Here is a 24,492-nt window from a genome sequence, read left to right on the forward strand (position 1 = left end):
TGTACAACATAGTGATTCAATATTTGTAAAAATTATACACCATATAAAGTTATTATAAAATATTGGCTACATTCCCTGTACTGTGCATTACATCCTTGTAACATTTATATCTAGTAGTTTCTACCTCTTAATCCCTTTCACTTATCTTGACCCTCCCTCTACCCTTCTTCCCACTTTTAAACACTAATTTGTTCTCTGTATTTGTGAGTCTGTGTTTTGTCACATTCGATTCTTTGTTTGGTATTGCTTATGCTAACTGGAAATATTCATGATTAACAAATCCTTCCCATGTATTAATCATATTAAAAAGAAAATTTTTAAAGTTTATGCATAATTATAACATGATAAAATCAGCAGTCTAATTTTATAACATTGCTCTCTGAACTGTGAAAATAGTGTTTTGCTTATGGACATTAACAATTTACTATAAGGCAGTTCCACCAATAATCTTTCACCATGCTAAGCATAGTGAATCTTTTCAGGAAATCTAACAGGCAATCTATTTAGAAATAACAATAGATACTGCTAATGCCAGGCTATTTAAAGAAATAGACTGATAGGCTAAAATAGAATTCATATTTTTCCTCTAAAAATATCTGAATTCTCCAACTTAAAAATAAGTTGATGTACTTTATTTTTTATAAAACAAAAGAGTTAATTTTTAAAATTGAAATATAATTGACATTTAACATTATATTAGTTCCAAGTGTACAACATAATGATTCAATATATGTATATATTGAGTACTTATCAACACAATAAATCTAGTTAACAAAAATAAGTTGATTCATTGTAATGGAGAGATCATGATAATTTCAGTCTCATAGTATGAAGCCAAGGGACATTGGAAAACTGTGATAGTACATACAATAACCAAGGATAATTAATTTGGATAAAATATAGGTACTAGTCCAATAATTCATTAGAATATGATTGATTGGAGCCATGAGCATCTTATCATATGCAGTGATAAATCAAATTAATAATAAAAATGGATAATAGTTTGTAAGTCTTCTTGAATATCCACGTGTGGACATGCTATTAGTCCCAATACATAAAGTGGCTCTCTCCTTCCCTCTCTCCCTGGAGTGAATTTGAATAGAATATAGAATTAAAGCTATCTTAGAATCTTGCAGTGGAGTATATTCCAAGTGGTATTGTTTAGCACCATAGAAATGCTAAGTGATATGGAAAGTGCTTTGGAGAGATCAGGCTTATGGATACCTGAGATACTGAGTGTCTCTCAGAAGTTGCAAATACTAAGATTTTGGACAAGCTACATGCCACTGCAGCTACATATACTCTCTTAAGAAAAAAGGTGACCTTTCACTTGGTTTTAGAGGAGAGAGCTGCAGATATTAAAAGATAACATATTTTCAGACCAAATATACCCATTATGCCAATGGTAATGTTGAGCTATTTATATCAATATGTAATAAACAGCTCAACAGAACTTACAAAGTGAAAACAGCATACACCAGAGGAAACCACTGGTGATAGCTCTTATATCCATGAGCAGTTCACACCAGTTCTGGGAAAAATGACAAAACTAGAAAGACCAATAGCTCTAATGGTGAATGGTATGAACCTTAGACTGTCTCCCTTCTAAAGCAAAGCAAGCAGCCTAGTTGACTAATGGTAGTTCCAAATTAGGGTAAGCAAGCAATTTGGAATTATGCAGTCATTCTCCCTATGGATGGTAAAACATCAGTTGGGGCAAGAAGGGCAAGAAGACACAAAAGGCAGAATTAAGGCAATATATAAAGTAATGAAATAAGGATTGGATTCTATCTGCATACACATGAACTCTTGGGTCATGCTAACTCTTGACAGCATTGCTCCATATTTAAGTGTATGGGCCAATGATAATACCCTGGCCAGATCTGCTTAATAAGGACTGTAGATAGCCCACAGCTGCTGTAATTCAAGCTAAAAATGTCTCAAACCTGCACTGTACTTTTGAGGAAGGCCCTTGCTTGAGGAAATCATCAAAAGTAGTTTAATGCTCTTGGATTTTAATAGGTTAAGAAAACTCTTGCAAAACAAATTAATTATTATAGGGGTTTGCCAATCCCTGCCTCAGATGATTGGGTTGTATCAATATCCCTTGTATTGTTAATACAATTGTAAAATTTCATGTGGAAATTTCAAGAAAGAGTTAAAGTGGGTAATGTAGACAAAAGCTAGTTACTAGTATTGAACATGGCTGAAATGCTAAGACTGATGTCTTGTTCAGCTGCTGGAGGTACCTACTTGAAATGAGCAGGCACAGATGTGTTTAAGGTATGCAACATTAGGCAGGAAAAGGCTATATACCTCTATCATCTGCCAAAGCTGCTAATGTTATGAAAGACCGTGTGAAATATCAACAGGAAAGATAGATTTGGGTAAGATTCTCTGAGAACAATTTCCTCCACCTAACTGGGAGTTGCATTACACAAGAGCCTAACCAAGAAATCCAAGTGGCTTAAAATGGATCTTGACTGTGATAGACAGGCAATCCATTTTGGATTCTGCCTACTTTTTAACTGAATCAACAGCATAGAATACTACTAAGAGTGTGGGAAAAAGTATTTTGTATCAGTTTGTTCTCGTCAGCTATATCTCCCAGTATATTATCAGAACAAGGAATACATTTCCCTGATTCCAACATTCTAAAATGTTCCATAAAGCATAATACCATATGGATGTATGCTATCCTTTGTGGCCTGCAAGGTGTTTGTTTGAGAACTGGGATAGAAAACTGACTATCTGTTAATAGAAATTAAAAAATAACATAGATAAAAAATGTTGGCTGGCTCAGATGGATAAATTTGTTCTTCATCTAAATGTGAGAGTGGAAAGGAGGACAGATTTGAAAAGGTTTCGGGGATGTAATACTTTGAAGGAAGGCGTATAGCATCATGTGATCACCCTACTATCTATTTTTCCCAAGATACACATTATTCAATTTTCTTGGAATGGAGTGGGTCTAGGATAGCTTTTGTGCAACCTGGCAGTGTAAAGCACTGGTGATTACAGCACTGTTTCAGTTTTTCTGAACTTGTCTGTGAATTGTCTAAAGTAAAATGAGCTGGAGAGTAATTTTATTTTATTGGCTAAACAAGGACCAAATGATGTTAAGTAATGACTACTACCTAGTCATAGAGGTGGTCCCATCATCCTTTATCTCCTTATTGAGAAAAGGCAATATAAGAAGATGCAGCAAATCCAATCCTGCTACCCGAACTGGGGATGGGCAGCATGGCTGAAATCATTTTGGTCACTGATTCTGGGTTGAGATAGGTTATAAGCTGAAAGCAGAAAAGGGGAAAATTCTGGCAGTTGATCATGAAGCACATAAATAAGAAACATTGTAGAAAATGCCCTCACTTTTTTTTTTTTTTTGCTCACAGTACTATCTTAGAGGGGAATTATATATTTTGTTCTTACTCTCAGATATGATGTCAAGACATAGCTACTGGTGAGAAAGCTCTAAGCTTTGATTTCCTATAAGAAGAATAATTATATGTAAGCCACTTAGAATTTTTAAGGGCCCTGTATGTATAATTTAGAAAAAAAGACATTAACCAGAATTATTTAATCATCAGTCTCCAAAATAGCTGTTTGATATTATTGATTGTGTTAAGTTTTTTGTTATGCTTATATCTGTTCTTCCAAAGACTTGAAAGAATTCTTGCTTTTGAATCATGTTAAGCATTTTGATACAGTCAGTGGTTAGCTAATAATCTGAGTTGTTGTGAGCCAGGATGACATATCATTGAGACAGATATCTGAATATGAAGGCATAAATGTCTCTGCTGTCTTCCTGGTGTGGCAGCACCTCTATTGCCACTTTAACTACTCCAGATGAAAAGTAGGGTTGGAACACTATACAAGCAAGTATCAGAATGGAGTCAGAGTAGGTAATTACTGGCATGACATGGTGGCCAAATGTCTCTAAATTTTTCACACCTAGTATTCAAGAACGGCACTTTTGAGAAACCTCATGACATACTCAGATATTACTCTACCTGTTGGTAAAACATTCTCAACTAATAACATCTCAGAGGACACAACGTTGTCAGCACATTCAAAACACTTTGATAATATTTAGTCCTCATAATGCAGTGGCAACAATATTTATGGTGGCTTAACCAACACTGGTCCAAGGTCTTAGAGGTCTTGTAATTTGGTGTGTTAGTGAAGGGTAGATTATTTTTCTGGACATCTTATTATACCAGTTAAGGACACTGGAAGTTTTATAGGAGTGTAGAAGAGCATGGCAATTGGCCAACTAGCAAATTAAACTGTTTATAACACTAAGAGATGCACAAAAAGGAATTTTGGTGCATATAATGTTTAACTTAGGTGTGGAAGGATGAGTAGAAATTAAGGAGTCAAACATGGGGAAATTTATGTCAAATTAGCAGCATTTGAAAAAAATGTATACGTTTTTAAATGATACTTTAAATGTAACACATGCTGAAGTACTTCATTTGCAAGTAATTAACCCCCAAATCAAGTTAACCCCAAATCAAGTACTCACACACTGAGGTACAAAAGAAGTATTCCATTGTAAGGTTTGCTGAAGTCATTCAGCATATTCTATCCTAATACCTGAGCATGCTTGAGTGTCTGGTATATTTTGCTGTACAACTTTCCACAAACCAGCTCCTGTCTCTCACTATCTCCATATAATTGTTCCAAGGAACAAATGTACTTTCTTGAGGTGATAGGAGATATAAAAATAATTGTCATTGATAATTATCTTAGAGCTGGAATAAGAGGATGACTTTCTCAAGGATTATTCTATCATATTAAATATTTAATAATTGATTATAATGCATATTATGCATAAGCAAAGACAGGGACATATAAGCCTGAAGGAATACACAGATAAAAATTTCAATAGAAAATTTGTAGGAAGAAGTAGGGGATAGGTCTCAAAAGCATAATATTGACAAATGCTTTTTTTATACATTTATATAGTATATGATCTATACATATATTATGTGTATATTATATTTATGATATATGTATATATTATATCATTAATGTTAATATATAAAATGTGTTATGCATTATATATTATACTTTATATGTAAATATATGAGTTTATATTTATGTATATATACATGAGAAATAAAGTAAATAATTAGATGGCCATACTAGGAATCCTAACATACAAAAAAAAAAAAAAAAAGTAAAAATAAGAAATACCCCATTTCCAGTATTTTTTTCTCTCTCCCTCTACTTTTAAAAAATTTCTGGTATCGCATTTGTTTTATCAGCTGCATTTGCATGTGTGTATGTTTGTGTGCGTGTGTGCACCTGTTTTCATATGGATACTATTTATTTCATATGGATATTATTATTATTGCTGCATAAAAAATCGCTCCAACGCTTGCCAAGACAAACACATGCATATTATCTTTATTACTTCCCAGTTTCTGTGGGTCAGGACTCTGGGAAGGCTTAGCTGGGTCTTAGCTCCGGAAATGGCTCAGTTTCAGTCTCTCACAAGAGGGAAATCAAGCTGTTGTCCATGGTTGGGGTCTGGAAGTTTAACTAGGGAAGTGTTCACCTCTAACTCACTTTCATTGTTGTTGACAGGACATTGATCCTCAAAAGCTATTGGACTACGAGCTTTAGTTTCTTGCTGGCTGTTTCCTGAGGCTACCCCTCAATTTCTTGTCATAAGGACCACTCCACCAAGATAAGCTGCTTCAACAAAGCTCATACATGAGGTAATAGAGAGAGTCTGATATCGAGATGAAAATAATTTAATCACTGAAGTGGCATTCCCCCTTACCTTGTTCTCTTCTGTTTTTCAGTAGCAAGTTATCCAATAAGAGAGATTTCCAAAAGGTCATGAATACCAGGGGCAGGGCTTATTAGGGACAATTTTGAGGCTGCATAACACAGGATATGTGTATGGGTGATGAGTTCTCTTGTTACACAGCTTGTCCTTGCAGGCTTGGTTTGATTTCCTGTTTTGTTTTGTATTGTTTTGTCTTGTACCTTCACTTTCTAAAACTGACTTTTAAATTTAATTTTATTTTATGAATGTCTTTTGCTTTCTGGCTGCATACTCATTTTAGAACTTTGCATTCATGGGCAACCTGCATTCATATTATGTGTTCTGATCAGGCTGTATGAGTATTTCAAATTTTCAAGATTTTCTTTGTTCCTTTCTTTGTTTCCATACTTTCTTCTTTTCTTTCTTCCTGCCTCCAATAAGTTAGACCTTTTGTAGAGGACTATTTTAATCTTCTGACTATACTGTATAATCCTTGGTGACTGTTTTGAGCTTGGTGAGGAAACTGAACTGGAATTGGGAGTAATTTTCACCATTCAGTTGATAGATTTCTTTGACTATTCCTATTAGTGTAAGGTAGGTGATTCACATCTGTGCATGGTTTTCCCTTTTTCATGTTTTGTATGTTCTCCTTACTCCAAGGAACAGGGCTTTAATTTTCTCTCTGCCTTCAGAGGGGCAGTCGTCTTTCTGTCCATGTTGATAAAAAGTTTTGTCTTTCTCGTAATTCTAAATAATACTTATTTTGTGTCCCACTTCAAACTCCACTGTCTGTGAAGATTGCTGCCCCTAATTGATGAATCTTTCTGGAGTTCATTTATACAAATCAGAATTCTTTGAATGTTGTTCAGGAAAGGTTTAAACTTTCATGAATTTTCGAAGTCAATTATATCTTGTCTATTCTCTTTCCAGACTTACTTTTATTGCTCCTATTCTAATTTTTCTAATTCATTGTTGGTTTATGATTTTTGTACTTTATAACTTTATTGTTATTATAGTGAATCTTAGGGGAGAATGGAGGTAAATACATATGTTCAATCCAACTGTCTTTACCAGGTGTCTTTTATTTTATTATTATTTTTTAACATGTTTATTGGAGTATAATTGCTTTACAATGGTGTGTTAGTTTCTGCTGTATCACAAAGTGAATCAGCTTTATGTATACATATATCCCCATATCCCCTCCCTCTTGCGTCTCCCTCCAACCTTCCCTATCCCACCCCTCTAGGTTGTCACAAAGCACCAAGCTGATCTCCCTGTGCTATGCGGCTGCTTCCCACTAGCTATCTGTTTTACATTTGGTAGTGTATTTATGTCCATGCCACTCTCTCACTTCTTTGTCCCAGCTTACCCTTCCCCATCCCCGTATCCTCAAGTCCATTCTATACGTCTGCATCTTTTTTTTTTTTTTTTTTTTTGCAGTACATGGGCCTCTCACTGTTGTGGCCTCTCCCGTTGCGGAGCACAGGCTCCGGACGCGACGGCTCAGCGTCCACAGCTCACTGGCCCAGCCGCTCCGCGGCATGTGAGATCTTCCCGGATCAGGGCACGAACCCGTGTCCCCTGCATCGGCAGGCGGACTCTCAACCACTGCACCACCAGTGAAGCCCAACGTCTGCATCTTTATTCCTGTCCTGCCCCTAGGTTCTTCAGAACTATTTTTTATTTTAGATTCCATATATATGCGTTAGCATATGCTATGCTAATGCACATATATTTTTCTCTTTCTAACTTACTTCACTCTGTATGACAGACTCTAGGTCCATCCACCTCACTACAAATAACTCAGTTTCATTTCTTTTTATGGCTGAGTAATATTCCATTGTATATATGTGCCACATCTTCTTTATCCATTCATCTGTCGATGGACACTTAGGTTGCTTCCATGTCCTGGCTATTGTAAATAGTGCTGCAGTGACAATTGTGGTCCATGACTTGTTTTCAATTATGATTTTCTCAGGGTATATGCCCAGTAGTGGGATTGCTGGAAGCTTCAGATTACTTTGTACATCTCTGCAAAATTAAAGTTCCATTGCTTTATCCATGTCTTGCTTAATGAATTTTAAAACACCACTAGGATCTACAAGACAAAATTCAAATATCTTTCTTCTGGAACCACTTTCTGCTTCAGTACTGATTTCGTATTTTCTCAAACATGACACTGTCTTTTGCCATCCATACATTGGCTAATGCCATCCTGACCACTCTTACTACTTCTTGCCATTGTCTGAACATATGTGCTAATCCCATTTACAACTGTGGGCTTCTGGAGAGGTTTCTTTATTTGTCAAGTAAGAGTGAGTGTTATACTCCATATTTGTTCTTAGAACTACTGATTTCAAAGCATAGGTTGTTTGCATTACACCAAGATACTCTATAACTAAAAGTTCAAGTCCAAAATTCTCTAGATTGCATGTGTAGTACATTAATATATTATGTAACAGATAAGCTACAAACTTGAATTTTGAAGAAATAAAAAAAAATCTCTGTACTTCCCCTATGAAAGTAGAAATTATATATTCAAGAGAAAGATGGAGGTAGAGGGAATTGGCATGCTGGAGAATTCTTTAGGAAAAAACAAACAAAAATTTTTAAATGCCCCTTCTGCTTATTTGTACCATAGGTGTGTGCCTCTCTTTATGACAAGCAATTTTTTCTAAACAGAACTCAGTAATCAGATTTTTTCTATAACTGCCTATTGATTTGCATAACAAATCAGTTATATTAATTGAAAATAATAATGTTGGTTTTATCTAACCTTTTGTGATGTGAGCACATCTCTAAAAGTTCTCCATTTGACTGTAAGGAAGAAATTTTGTAAGGAGAAATATTCCAATTTTTTGTGATTTGAGTTTAATTAAGTTTTTTAAATTAAGTAAACCCTGAAAATATTTCCTTTCTTGTGTGATCTGAAGAGTCTACTCAAGCAAATCGTGTCTCTAGCACATGAAAATTAAATTATGAGAATTTGTTGATTTTGCTGGGTTCTAAGCGAAGGTCAGACGTCACTAGTTTCTGCTTAGTAAATCCTGAGACAATATTGAAAAAACAGGCTGGGCCACTCAGGTTCAGGGTGCCACACATTATATGGGGAATTTCTGACAATGTTGGGCTGTGACAAGAGTAAATATATAAAGCTATTTATGTTATTGTTAGAAAACACCAAAGCACAATAAATGAAAGACAAATACAATCTGAAAGGCCTTAGTATTTACTTCAGAAGTTGGGTTTCTACTTAATATATGTGTGGAGCAATGCTAATCATACCATTTTTATAGGTTATTTCATCAAAATTATGTTTCAGTGAATTCTCAAATGTATAATAATGGTTAACTAATTTTGTTATTTAATATAGAAATATATATTCAGAGATGTAAAGAACACCTTTCAAGTATGACTGACTGTCTCTTAGAAGAAATCAGTCTGCAATTGTACTATTATTGATCTGTATTGTTCAACCTGTCTCCTTTGGGAGAAGTATATATCAGCATTCTCAAGTAGAAATAGTCCATTGTGTTATTAAAGGACTTCAGAAAACATTTCAGAAGAGCTGAAAATAACACCTGTCAATTTTTAAATATTCCTTGAATTAAAAAAAAAATCCTACATAAAATTTTTCATTGTATATAACTCAATGCTATTATAATCCTCAATAGAAAGGATTAGCAGAACACAATTCTAACTATAATATTAACTACTATCCATGGTCTTTCCTAGATTATAGAGTAATTACATATCATAAAGAATGCTAGTATTTGTTTTTCATCATTTTTGAGTTCCTGCAAATAGTTGGAGTAGGAAATTTATTTAGCAATATTTTGCATAGTAGTCTACATAGTCCCCTTGTTTCCTTTCATTATCTTTTGCTTCATTTTGCCTTATTTAGTTTACTTACTAGCCAACACATTTTATTTGATAATTAACATTTCATTCTTTTGAGAAAACTGAATAACAACAGACAATATATATCTACTCTCAAGATACAATTGCATCCTCTATTCTATGGCATGGTTCATGTTTTAATATATTTTTCTTGCATGCTGAAAAAATCATGTTTTAATGATCAGTAGAGCAAAGCCACACCATCTTTCTCAATCAAGAAATCTGATATATTTGTTAGATGACACATAGATAAAGGTCAAATTGAAAAATTTTAAGTTATTTCTTATCAGAACCAATTAAGTATTTATATCTTATACTGAACCAAGAAAGTATCTCAATATCACTGCATGTCAATGTTGTTGAAAGAACCTCCTTTTATAAAAATGCTTTCCTCATTATGAAGTAATCTTTTCTGCCCCAAATTGTTTGACTAAACACTAGAGATATTTTATCTCAGATGTCTGCTGGTCTGCTCATATGATACCAACTTTTATTATAATAAGATATCTTCCCTAGTTTAATACCTTGTTATATATTATGCACATTTATTATCCATCTCTTTAGGGTAATAAAAATTGTCCTGTTATGTGTGTGGTTTCCAATACCTGCTCTTGGCTTAAGCAGGTAATAGGAGTGTCCAGTTGAGAAACTGCCAGAGGCATTCAAATGAGCCATATGCCATTAGCAGGCGTTATTTAGTCATAAACCCCATATTTATTGGGACTATTTTGCAGTTCCAGAAGGTGATCATAAAGTTGTCTTGGCTATGTGCTGGAACAGTAGCAAACAGAAAAATGCTCTCATGAAATCATTAGATTGGAGCTATGTCTGATGGCCTGAGATAGATTCTCATGTTGAAAAGAACATCAAGGAGTATGGCACTCTCCAAGTTACTTGATACGTATATGGAAAATGTCTAAGTACTCTGTCAAAAATTCAAATTGATTTTGTAGGTATACTACAGCAAGAACAATAAGATTGTTTTAGCTGCTGCAAAATGGCTGGTGTGAATTCTCCATCCACATCATATCTTCAGTGTGGCATGCAGTGTTATTACAAAGTCACATGGTAAGAACAGAAGTATCTCCTCTGGACCATGAGCTATTGATTTTGAATCTAAGCTTCTCAAATTTTCACTTATCAGAAACTTAGAGAGAGTGAGAGAGAGAGACAAGAAAATACGCACACACTTCTCAAGGTATTGAAGTGTTAAAATATTAAAGTTATATGTAAAATGGACCATTTCCTACTCAGCAAGTGGGTAGGTATATAATCTATTATATATGTATTTTGAAAAGTATGTGGAAGTACATAGTTTGACTTGTTTGTCAAAGGACTTAAAAATAAACAAAACCATTGATCTAATCATCTCTCTTCTGGAAATCTGTTAGAGTAAAACATTCTTAAAAATGTTTGATACAAGGAAATGTATTCCAGTATTACCTATAATGAGAAAAATTAGAAATATAATTATCATAATAAGTTATTAACATTTATTGAGCTCTTATATGATTGACCCTTGTATTTTTCTTGCCTTCTTAATCTTGTCAACAACCTAATAAGTTAAGGCCAAATCTTACATGCGTTTTGAAAATGAAGTAACTGAGTCTCAGTTGGCTTGTGTAAACTAAGCAAGGCTAGCATCTGAAACCCGCTTTAACACAAATCTGATATTTTTAATATTCATGAGTTAGAGAATGCTAATGTCATTTAGATTACATTGCAAAAGTTTTTAATAATAAATTTTACTGTAAAATAACAATTGAATATATCTGCTTGTATTTTGTATGAATCTTGTTTTTAACTAAAACATGAAAGAAATATTCACTGAGCTCGAAAATTAACCATTATTTTTGTCCCCAGCTTCATCAAGTAATGTGTGAGATGAACTTATTCTCAGCCATTCTTGGGACTTCCTACTATCTCCAGGCAGGACTGGATTTATGGGTGAGCCACTAGTGCAGTTGTGCAGGTCCCCACACACAGAAGACATTGCACTTGAAGTTTAATGCTCTGCAGTTGCAGTCTTGAAATTCTTTGTAATGTTACTTTTTTTTTTAATTAATAGATCTTTATTGGAGTATAATTGCTTCACAATACTGTGTTAGTTGCTGTTGTACAACAAAGTGAATCAGCCATATGCATACATATATCCCCATATCCTCTCCCTCTTGAAACTCCCTCCCACCCCTCTAGATCATCACAAAGCACTGAGCTGATCTCCCTGTGCTATGCTGCTGCTTCCCACTAGCTATTTTACATTTGGTACTGTATATATGTCGATGCTACTCTCACTTTGCCCCAACTTCCCCCTCCTACCCCGTGTCCTCAAGTCCATTCTCTAGGTCTACATCTTTATTCCTGTCCTGCCCCTAGGCTCATCAGTAACATTTTTTTAAATTTTTTAGATTCCATATATATGTGTTAGCATATGGCATTTGTTTTTCTGTTTCTGACTTACTTTACTCTGTATGACAGACTCTAGATCCATCCATCTCACTACAAATAACTCAATTTCATTTCTTTTTATGGCTGAGTAATATTCCATTGTATATGTGCGCCACAGCTTCTTTATCCATTCATCTGTCGAGGGACATTTAAGTTGTATATTTTGTAAATGAATTCTGATGAAATAATGGAACATGTGTTGAGAGTTTGAAGACCAAACTCTCATGATCCTCATGGGCTGATGGTTTGTACCCCACACGTTCCCAGTCTTTCCCCAGTAATCTCTGCTCTCCTCTGCTCTGTGTGTGTGTTGGCAGTGGGGGTGGAGTATGGCAGTGGCCATCTCTGCCCCATGCTGGCAGTGCAAAGGTGTGTTTGGTGGCTGACTGTGTTGAACCTCTTGCCAACTCCTGGTCCAGTACTGAGTGCACTGGAACATGAAGGCTCTTGGCTATTATGATGTGAGAAGATGCAGTGTGGCCATACAATTGTGAATGGTGTGACTCCTGCAAAGGTACCAGCAGTCACTGGTAAGGATCCATGCTTTTCTAACATAGTGCACATCTTATGGCAGGAAATATCCATGGAGGAAGAACCACAGCACATCCAGTGAAAAGAAAGGATCCTAGCTGCCAATGATGCTAACAAAATAAGAGAGTGACATTAAGCCATTTTTAGGAGGCTGACCCCTCTTCACCATTTTCTCATTCAAAAATTCAGGTTTTCTCTTTAATATTTCATGCTCCTTTTAGCTTTATCACTCTGTGATTATGCCTTTTTTAAAGGCGTAATAGTATGATGAGAGAATGAAGTTAATTTCAGTTTGCCTTTTCTAAAAGTTCATTTTAGACACAATGACTAGCACTCTGTCTGTCTCTGTCTCTCTGTCTCTGTCTCTGTCTCTCTCTGTCTCTGTCTCTCTCTCTCTCTCTCTCTCTCTCTCTCTCTCTCTATATATATATATATATATATTCTTATTAACAAAAAGTACTTGACCTCTTCTATTTGCTTTAAAGTTTTCATGCACTCTGCGCTCTATAATCCTTACTATAGCAAACTTTATTTGTGCCGTACTTATCACAAAGTCTTGTTCTGTGGTGAAAAAAAAATCTTGTTAACTTTTTTTATTGAAGTATAGTTGATTTACAATGTTATGTTAGTTTTAGGTGTACAGGAAATTGATTCGATTATACATACATATCTACTCTTTTTCAGATTCTTTTTCCTCATATGTTATTACAAAATATTGAGTATAGTTCCCTGTGCTATACAGTAGGTCCTTGTTGGTTATCTATTTTATATATAGTAGTGTGTGTATGTTAATCCCAAACTCCTAATTTATCCCTCCCCCCGCTTTCCCCCTTTGATAACCAAAAGTTTGTTTTCTATGTCTATGGGTCTATTTCTGTTTTGTAAATAAGTTCACTTGTATCATTTTTTTAGATTCTACATATAAGTGATATCATATGCTATTTGTCTTTCCCTTTGTGACTTACTTCTCTTAGTATGATAATCTCTAGGTCCATCCATGTTGTTGCAAATGGCATGATTTCATTCTTTTTATGGCTTAGTAATATTCCATTGAATATTCAGTGCAGCACTGTTTACAATTGCCAAGACATGGAAGCAACCTAAATGTTCATTGACATATGAATGGATAAAGATGTAGTGTACCAGGAAGAAAGAGAAAATATGAACAGACCAATCACAAGGACTGAAATTGAAACTGTGATTAAAAATCTTCCAACAAACAAAAGACCAGGGCGAGATGGCTTCACAGGCAAATTCTATCAAATATTTAGAGAAGGGTTAACACCTATCCTTATGAAACTTTTCCAAAGAGTTGCAGAGGAAGGAACACTCCCAAGCTCATTCTACAAAGCCACCATCACACTGATACCAAAACAAGACAAAGATATCACAAAAAAAGAAAATTACAGGCCAATATCACTGATGAACATAGATGCAAAAATCCTCAACAATATGCTAGCAAACAGAATCCAACAACAGATTAAAAGAATCATACAACCTGATCAAGTGGGATTTATCACAGGGAAACAAGAATTCTTCAATATATGCAAATCAATCAATGTGATATACCACATTAATAAATTGAAGAATAAAAGCCATATGATCATTAAAATAGATGCAGAAAAAGCTTTTGACAAAAGTCAATCCATTTATGATAAAATCTCTCCAGAAAGTGGGCATAGAGGGACCCTACCTCAACATAATAAAGGCCATATACGACAAACCTACAGCTAACATCATACTCAATGGTGAAAAGCTGAAAGCATTTCCTCTAAGATCAGGACCAAGACAAGGATGTCCACTCTCTCCACTTTTATTCAACATAGTTTTGGAAGTCCTAGCCACAGCTATCAGAGAAGAAAAAGAAATAAAAGGAATCCAAATTGGAAAAGAAGAAGTCAAACTGTCACTGTTTGCACATGGTGTGATACTATACATAGAAAATCCTAAAGATGCTACCAGAAACTACTAGAGTTTAAAGTTGCAGGATACAAAGTTAATACACAGAAATCTTTTGCATTCCTGTACACTAACAATGAAAGATCAGAAAGAGAGATTAAGGAAACAATCCCATTTACCATTGCATTAAAAAGAATAAAATACCTAGGAATAAACCTACCTAAGGAGGTAAAAGACCTGTATGCAGAAAACTATAAGACACTGATGAAAGAAATCAAAGATGAAAAAAACAGATAGAGAGATATACCATGTTCTTGGATTGGAAGAATGAATATTGTGAAAATAACTATACTACCCAAAGCAATCTACAGATTCAATGCAATCTCTATCAAATTACCAATGGCATTTTTCACAGAATTAGAACAAAATTTTTTACATTTTGTAAGTAAACATAAAAGACCCTGAATAGCAAAGCAATATTGAGAAAGAAGAACAGAGCTGGAGGAATCAGAGTCCCTGACTTCAGATATACTACAAAGCTACAATAATCAAAACAGTATGGTACTGGCACAAAACCAGAAATATAGACCAATGGGACAAGACAGAAAGCCCCGAGATAAACCCATGCACCTATGGTCACCTAATCTATGACAAAGGAGGCAAGAATATACAATGAAGAAAAGACAGCCTCTTCAATAAGTGGTGCTGGGAAAACTGGACAGCTACATGTAAAAGAATGAAATTAGAACACTCCCTAACACCATACACAAAAATAAACTCAAAATGGATTAAAGACCTAAATGTAAGGCCGAATATTATAAAACTATTAGAGGAAAATACAGGCAGAACACTCTGTGACATAAATCGCAGCAAGATATTTTTCAATCCAGTGCCTAGAGTAATGAAAATAAAAACAAAAATAAACAAATGGAACCTAATGAAACTAAAAAGCTTTTGCACAGCAAAGGAAGCTATAAATAAAATGAAAAGATAACCCTCAGAATGGGAAAAAATATTTTCAAATGAAGCAACTGACAAGGGACTAATTTCCAAAATATACAAACAACTCATGCAGCTCAATATATAAAAAACAAACAAACAAACAACCCAACAAAAAAATGGACAGAAGATCTAAATAGACATTTCTCCAAGGAATATATACAGATGGCCAACAAACACATGAAGAGATTCTCAACATCACTAATTATGAGAGAAATCAAAACTACAATGAGGCATTATGTCACACTGATCAGAATGGCCATCATCAAAATGTCTACAAAAAATAAATGCTGGAGAGGGTGTGGAGAAAAGGGAACTCTCTTGCACTGTTGGTGGGAATGTAAATTAGTACAGCCACTGGAGAACAGTATGGAGGTTCCATAAAAAACTAAATACAGAGCTACCATATGACCCAGCGATCCCACTCCTGGGCATATATCTGGTGAAAACCAGAATTCAAAAGGATGCATGCACCCTGATGTTCATTGCAGCACTATTTACAATAGCCAGGACATGGAAGCAGCCTAAATGTCCATCATCAGAGGAATGAATAAAGAAGATGTGGTACATATATACAATGGAATATTACTCAGCTATAATAAGGAACAAACTAATGTCATTTTCAGAGATGTGTGTGGACCTAGAGATTGTCATACAGCCTGAAATAAGACAGAAACAGAAAAAACAAATATTGTATAATATTGCTTATGTGGAATCTAGAAAAATGGTACAGATGAACTTATTTGCAAAGCAGAAATAGAGTCACAGATGTAGGGAACAAACTTATTGTTACTAAGGGGGGAAGGAGGGCTGGGATGAATTGGGAGATTGGGATTGACATATATACATCACTATGTATAAAAAAGATAACTAATGAGACCCTACTGTATAGCACAGGGAACTCTACTCAATGTTCTGTGGTGACCTAAATGGGAAGGAAATCTAAAAGAATAGATATAACTGATTGACTTTTCTGCACAGCAGAAACTAACACAACATTGTAAAGCAACTATACTCCAATAAAAACCAATTAAAAAAAGAAAAAAGATGTAATATATATACATAAATGTGTATATATATAGTATATATATACTGTATATATCGTATATATACAGTATATATACATTGGTATAAGTACGTATATATATACTATATTTATACACACACAGACACAAAGGACTATTACTCAGTCTTGTTAACTTTTAACTTTTGAAAATTGCATTAGATTCTCTCTTTCTCTCTCTCTCCCTGTCTCCCTTTCCCCACAATTAAATTACTGTGACTTATTTACTTCTTTCTTTAAATTAAGATTTTATTATTCCTATTCCTTCCTTTTCTTTCTACTTTCATTCATAATCGTTATATTTTACCATTTAAGTATTTTTTCCAAATATGTACACACACATGTGTGCATACACACACACAGTCTTTAACAGAGAAGGCTTGAGTAGGAGAGAAGACCGACAGGGGCAAATTTAAGTTATAAATGACTGTTACATATGCAAGTGAAAAAGAACAAGGTCTTAGATAAAAGGAGAAAGAAGTCTGGAACTTAGGGGAGGCAATGGAGTTGAAGATAAAAATGGGAGTCATCAGAAAATATTTTACAAGACCCCAGAAGCTGGATCATATTTTTATAGGGAGAACATAGATGAAGAAGAGAAGAGAGCTTAAGACACAGCTGTGTGTTTAATGCACAGAAATCTCTTGCATTCCTACACACTAATGATAAAAAATATGAAAGAGAAATTAAGGAAACACTCCCATTTCCCATTGCAACAAAAAGAATAAAATACCTAGGAATAAACCTACCTAAGGAGACAAAAGACCTGTACGCAGAAAACTATAAGACACTGATGAAAGAAATTAAAGATGATACAAACAGATGGAGATATACCACGTTTTTGGATTGGAAGAATCAACATTGTGAAAATGACTATACTACCCAAAGCAATCTACAGATTCAATGCAATCCCTATTTAACTACCAATGGCACTTTTCACAGAACAAAAAATTTCACAATTTGTATGGAAACACAAAAGACCCTGAATAGCCAAAGCAATCTTGAGAAAGAAAAATGGAGCTGGAGGAATCAGGCTCCCTGACTACTACAAAGTTACAGTAATCAAGACAGTATGGTACTGGCACAAAAACAGAAATATAGATCAATGGAACAGGATAGAAAGCCCAGAGTTAAACCCCCACACATATGGTCACATTATTTTTGATAAAGGAGGCAAGAATATACAGTGGAGAAAAGACAGCCTCTTCAATAAGTGGTGCTGGGAAAACTGGACAGGTACATGTAAAAGAATGATATTAGAACACTCCCTAACACCATTCAAAAAAATAAACTCAAAATGGAATAAAGACCTAAATGTAAGGCCAGACACTATAAAACTCTTAGAGGAAAACATAGGCAGAACACTCTATGACATAAATCACAGCAAGATCCTTTTTGACCCACCTCCTAGAGAAATGGAAATAAAAACAAAAATAAACAAATGGGACCTAATGAAACTTAAAAGCTTTTTCACAGCAAAGGAAACCATAAACAAGATGAAAAGACAGCCCTCAGGATGGGAGAAAATATTTGCAAACAAAGCAAGTGACAGAGGATTAATCTTCAAAATATACAAGCAGCTTATGTAGCTCAATATCAAAAAAACAAAGAACCCAATCCAAAAATGGGCAGAAGACCTAAAGAGACATTTCTCCAAAGGAGATATACAGATTGCCAACAAACACATGAAAGGATCACTAATCATTAGAGAAATTCAAATCAAAACTACAATGAGGTATCCCCTCACACCAGTCAGAATGGCCATCACCAAAAGATCTACAAACAATAAAAGCTGGAGAGGGTGTGGAGAAAAGGGAACCCTCTTTCACTGTTGGTGGGAATGTAAATTGATACAGCCACTGTGGAGAACAGTATGGAGGTTCCTTAAAAAACTAAAAATAGAACTACCATATGACCCAGCAATCCCACTACTGGGCATATACCCTGAGAAAACCATAATTGAAAAAGACTCATGCACCACAATGTTCATTGCAGCTCTATTTACAACAGCCAGGACATGGAAGCAACATAAGTGTCCATCAACAGATGATTGGATAAAGAAGATGTGGCACATATATACAATGGAATATTACTCAGCCATAAAAAGAAACGAAATTGAGTTATTTGTAGTGAGGTGGATAGACATAGAGTCTGTCATACAGAGTGAAGTAAGTCAGAAAGAGAAAAATAAATACCGTATGCTAGCACATTTATATGGAATCTAAAAAAAAAAAAAAAGTGGTCTGAAGAACCTAAGGGCAGGACAGGAATAAAGATGTAAAGAATCGATTTGAGGACACAGGGAGAGGGAAGGGTAAGCTGGGACAAAGTGAGAGAGTGGCATGGACATATATACACTACCAAATGTAAAATAGCTAGTGGGAAGCAGCCACATAGCACAGGGAGATCAGCTCGGTGCTTTGTGACCACCTAGAGGGGTGGGATAGGGAGGGTGGGAGGGAGGCTTAAGAGGGAGGGGATATGGGGACGTATGTATACATATAGCTGATTCAGTTTGTTATAAAGGAGAAACTAACATACCATTGTAAAGCAATTATACTCCAATAAAGATGTTGAAAAAAAAAAAGACAGCTGTGTGGTACCTCTCAGGGAAGGATGTGGCAGAGTGGAAAAAACTCATCAAAGAGACTGTAAAACAGTATTCAGTTTGTAGTGTGTGTTTCAGAAGACGAGGGAACATGCAAACCAAAACCACAAAGACCATAAATTCAAAAGCAAAAAGCTCTTAAGTCAGTCAGTATCAGTGAAAGCTGGAGAAAATAAATGTTTGAAGAAAAATGGGCTGATCAACTATGTCAAATGCCACCATGAAATCAACGATACGGAAGAGAGAGTAACAATTACAGATGGTGGCAACATGCTAACTATTTTTGAGTTGGATAAACATTATTTCAATGCGTTGTGGGCCAAAACTGGAGTTGTTGGGGCAGAGAATAACTGATGGGTAAGTGGAATAGTACATTTATACAGTTCTTAGTATGTATTTGTTGTAGAAGGTAGAGGAGAAACGAGGTGGTAGCCAGAAATCTGTGTGTATTCAAGAGACTGTTGTTCATTTATATTTTGCTATTTAAGATGGGGATATTACATACGCATATATTATGATGGTGAAAGAAAAGTAATGACTGCATGAGTGAGGTTCTTATACAGGTAAGGAGGGATAACCCCAGAGCACAAGTGGAATGGCTGGGCTTAAATGTGAGAGGGCAACCTTTCCCAAGTAGAGGCAGATGTGGCAGAGGGTATATGGACTCAGATCTTTGTAGGCTGGCTGCACATATTCTGCATCTACTTTATCTATGAACTATGGTGTGAGGTAATCAACTAAGCATGAGGGATAAAACATTCCTCTGGGAAACAGGATATATAACAATCAAGGGAATTGTCAGGGAATTGTCTGTGTTTATGAAGAACAAATTTGAGACTGTTGTCATAAATGTGAAATGAAACCAGTCATCACAGTTTGTCTGGCGATGATCAGTTATTCAGATGTAGATTCATAAAATGGACATAGCTGTCTACCAGCAGTCCATGTTTTGCCAGAGAACAACAGAAAGATGAAGAATCATGGGAATAAAGAGTGAGCAAAGTAAGTATTTTGAGGCCTGCCAAAAGCAACCTAAGCCAGGTAATAAGAAGAAAATGTAATGGGGTGTCCAGGCTCCTTCCCACCTCCCAGTTCCAATGTGACCTGCAGGTGCAGTGAGCATGTGCTGTGCACATTGACAGCCTCCTGCCCCACATGCCCTTTGTTCTCAGCTCATTTGCCTCAAGGCTTTCTCTACTACTTCAAAGGCTAGCTCAGCTTATCTTCAGCACAGTCTGACAGCAAGTAATAAGAATTTAACTCCCTCCGCCCTTAACCAATAAGAGTGTGGAGTCGTTGGTAAATTCACCAATGTCTACATCCCTCTTTGGAACATTCTGAAGTGTGCTTTACATAGTTCCATCGAGGGTGCCCAGTAAAATTTGCTCCCCTTGTCTGTTGTAAGTAGCTGACTATATACATTTTTTTGGCTTTTCTCCCTTCTCTAATACACTTGCCTCACATCCTTAATTGTTCTTTTTGGAATCCCCTCCCAAATAATCTACACTCACCCAGGCGCTTGTCTCAGTGTTTCCTTTAATGAAACCCAAAGCAAGACAGAGGGTGGTGATGGAAAGCGAAGTGTTAAGGACAATGAGTTAGAAATACTGTTGGGTTGAGTAGCTGACAAACTTGTTGTACTAAATTGTGTAACCTGGAAAGTTGGAAAGTGAAGCTTGAAGAATGGGAAGTAGTAAAAGGAGATTTCAAAGGTGGTGAAATGCCAAAGTTGTACCTGCAAAGAAGGTTTGGAATATAAAGAGATGAGTATTTTGCTGAGGTGTGCCTGAAAAATCCTGGTGAGAAATATTAGATCATCTTTATGAGTGCTGAAACTGCTAAGAACAGGGCAGGGGGTTGGTGGTTAGGATGTAGAGGTAAAATCATAATCAGGAGATGGAAAAGGCAAAGGAATTGATAGAAAATTTAGGCGGATGACATTTAATTCAGAAAAGAAAGGATATATGAAGTGGGAAGAAAGAGAAACCCTTTGAAAGCCACAAGAGAGACCAGGAAGGACACCCAATCCAATGTGATACTCTAAACTGTTGGATGTGTATTTTAAAAAATGCTTCCACTGTGAATGCTTCAAGAGATCAGTGGCTTCTGGAGGCAAGGGAATTCTTGGAGCAACAGGCTATTCAAGGTATTCACGTACTATTACTTGCCCCCAGTAAGAGGCTGACTCACAGCCCCCTGCCAGGAGTGAAGGGCTAGTACAGTTGGCATGGGCTCTGCCAGGGACTTGGCAGGTAGCTGGAGGTGAGGTTAGATGTGAAGAATCTGAGGACATTGGTCTTTTCAATAGGAATTAGCAAAAACTCTAGGAGTTGCAGAAAGCAAAGGGTTCATGTAAAGAATATGGCTTTGGGTTTATTTTGCAAAAGAAATTAAGAGGTCAAAAACAATGATCTTGACTGTGCTACTAATGTGTTGTAACCCTGGGCTAGGTTCTTAATTTTTATTTTTCCTGCTTTAATTTCTTCAACTTGAAAAATATATATGGATATTATTGTGTGAGTTAATTAGTGTTCCTAAAATACAGAATGTTATTAAATGTAGTCAGAAGGGCTAATTACTCACATTGAAAAAAGGTCAAGGGCTTCCCTGGTGGTGCAGTGGTTGAGAGTCCGCCTGCAGATGCAGGGGACACGGGTTTGTGCCCTGGTCCAGGAAGATCCCACATGCCGCGGAGCGGCTGTGCCTGTGAGCCATGGCCGCTGAGCCTGCGCTTCCAGAGTCTGTGCTCCGCAACGGGAGAGGCCACAACAGTGAGAGGCCTGCATACCGCAAAAAAAAAGGTCAAGTTTTGGGCTAGGGGACACTCAGTTTGTGATAAGAGTAGCAAGTGCCCTTTAACTTCTTAATTTCATATAAGTATCTTGTCTTCGTTAGCAAAGATGCCTCCTGCTTTGATGCCTATAAATTGAACAGATTCTTTTAGCTCATGACATTGGTATCAGCACAGTAGATATTTGTTAATGTTCTTCATATAATTTGATGTAATTAATCCCATGATAATAGACAAAGTGATGTAGCAAATAGTGCTTGTGATCTAGGGTCAAAAGAAATAAATGTAGTGCTCCCTAATTGTGTGACCTGATGCTAATCAGTTACATGCTCTGAGATTAAAGTTGGCTAAAATATGCCTAATCATCTTTCATTCAAGATAGTTGTAAAGCTTCAGTGATGTCTTAAAATATTTTAAAATAACACATGGATAAAAGAACATCATTACTATGTGCTTGCTCTGTTCTTCCAATCCAAAGGAGAAGCAGATTGCTGTGTTTGTTGCTGTGCCCATCAAAAGAGTAAGGATATCATTCCACACAAAAATCACAGCCCAGGGCTTCCCTGGTGGCGCAGTGGTTGAGAGTCCGCCTGCCGATGCAGGGGACACAGGTTCGTGCCCCGGTCCGGGAAGATCCCACGTACCGCGGAGCAGCTGGGCCCGTGAGCCATGGCGGCTGAGACTGCGCGTCCGGAGCCTGTCCGCAGTGGGAGAGGCCACAACAATGAGAGGCCCGCGTACCGCAGGAAAAAAAAAAAAAAAATCACAGCCCAGATTTGTGGATGGATTGGTTGTGGGGATGCAACTTCAGATATTTTGACCAGAGCAACTGGGAGAATGGAGTTACCATTTACCTTGATGAGGAATTCTGCGGCAGACACGTTGCATGAGACATTCATTTTTAAGCTGGGATCCCTGGGGCACCTCATAGAGATCAGGAAGATTAGAACTGCCAAGGGAGACTAACTAGAAATGGGTGGTACATAGTGACACAGATGCCCAAAGTGGATTTGTTCAGCTTTTTTTTTTTTTCCCTCCAGCCATCTTCAGGTGCTAGAACAGTTAAGAGAAGTGTGAGATCAATCAAGTTTGAAGATCTGCAGATAAATAAAATGAAGAGAGATAAAAGATAAGCACAAAGGGTTTGAGGAGGTAAGAGATTGATTATAATGGATCATGGATTCATAGTTTGAAAGAAAAGGCAAAGAGAACATGGGGTTGAAAGAAAAGGCAAAGAGAACATGGGGTTGAAGGTAAAAAACAGTGAAGGACAAAGTGTTGTGACGTACGGTGCTCAAGGAGACACCTAGAAAGATAGAAGGTGAGAGATTGGAGTGTGGATGCAAAAATAGTTACTAGGAATGGGAGAAGTACAATTTAAACTCAGTTACCGGGGCGCACACTTCCACTCCAGCACAACGCAGTGCTTTACATGTTTACATGGCCCCAAGGTATTATAGGACACATTCCCAATAGCTCTGTTGCTTCTGGGCCGTGCTCAGGAACTAGGTCAATACAGATGCTCCTGGGTGGGGATCCAGCCTCCAGATTGCTCAGTTCAGTCCTTTTCCATAGGCCCGAGCTCACCCCCAGCCTTCTCCCACCAACAGGTGGAGGTCAGCTCATGGCTCTCAGAATCCTCAGGTTCTTCCAACCTGCTTTCATCCTTGGGGAAAACCAGCCAATTGTTGGCTTGTCTTTCCCAAAGTTATCATCCTCTTTATTTCGAATGTGGAACATCTACCTCTTTATTCAATTTCAGATTTTATAAAATATTGAAAAGTCTTTGGCTTTAAGCAGCTTTTTTCTGCTTTCCTACAACGAATGTCCATTGAGAAAGAAAACAGAAAATCATTATCTGATTGAAATTGTAGGAGCAAATATATGTAGAAAAAAATATATACCTTAATACTGTCCCATTTGTATACATATTTCTGATCAGTGCCATTTGTATAGCTTCACTATTAATTGTCAGTTCCTTTGGGGTAACCTGGAGTCCCTACTGAAATGCAAACATTCTCTGAGAAAACAGCACTGCTATTACCACTTACTATGCTTTAATGTAAATTAATCTGTCAGCTTTGTTAGTATGACCACTGACAGTCACTAGACTGCAGCTTGTTAAGATTGGTTATAAAATGTGTTTTGCTGGAGGGCGGGGGAGAGGAAGTTTCTGAGCCCAGTTGATATTCTCAGACTAATTCACAGCGTGGTCTTGGGAGCTGTTCCTGTCTCTGGAATAGAAGCAGCCAGAGAGTGAAGAATTACAAGAATATTTACTTCCTTCATTTCCTCTTTAGTTCTAAATATATCTCAATTTCCAAAAATAAAAGGCTATGTAATATATTTCTAGTTTTTCTTTATTAATAGGATCAGTAAATAATTAATAAAAGCAAATTAAAAGTGAACTTGTCACAAAGGAAACAAACCTTTGTCTGACATTAGTGAACAGCCTGGTTTTTAACATAAAA

The sequence above is a fragment of the Pseudorca crassidens genome, chromosome 3 (genome assembly GCF_039906515.1).
Source record: "Pseudorca crassidens isolate mPseCra1 chromosome 3, mPseCra1.hap1, whole genome shotgun sequence".
NCBI classification, from domain to species: Eukaryota; Metazoa; Chordata; class Mammalia; order Artiodactyla; family Delphinidae; genus Pseudorca; species Pseudorca crassidens.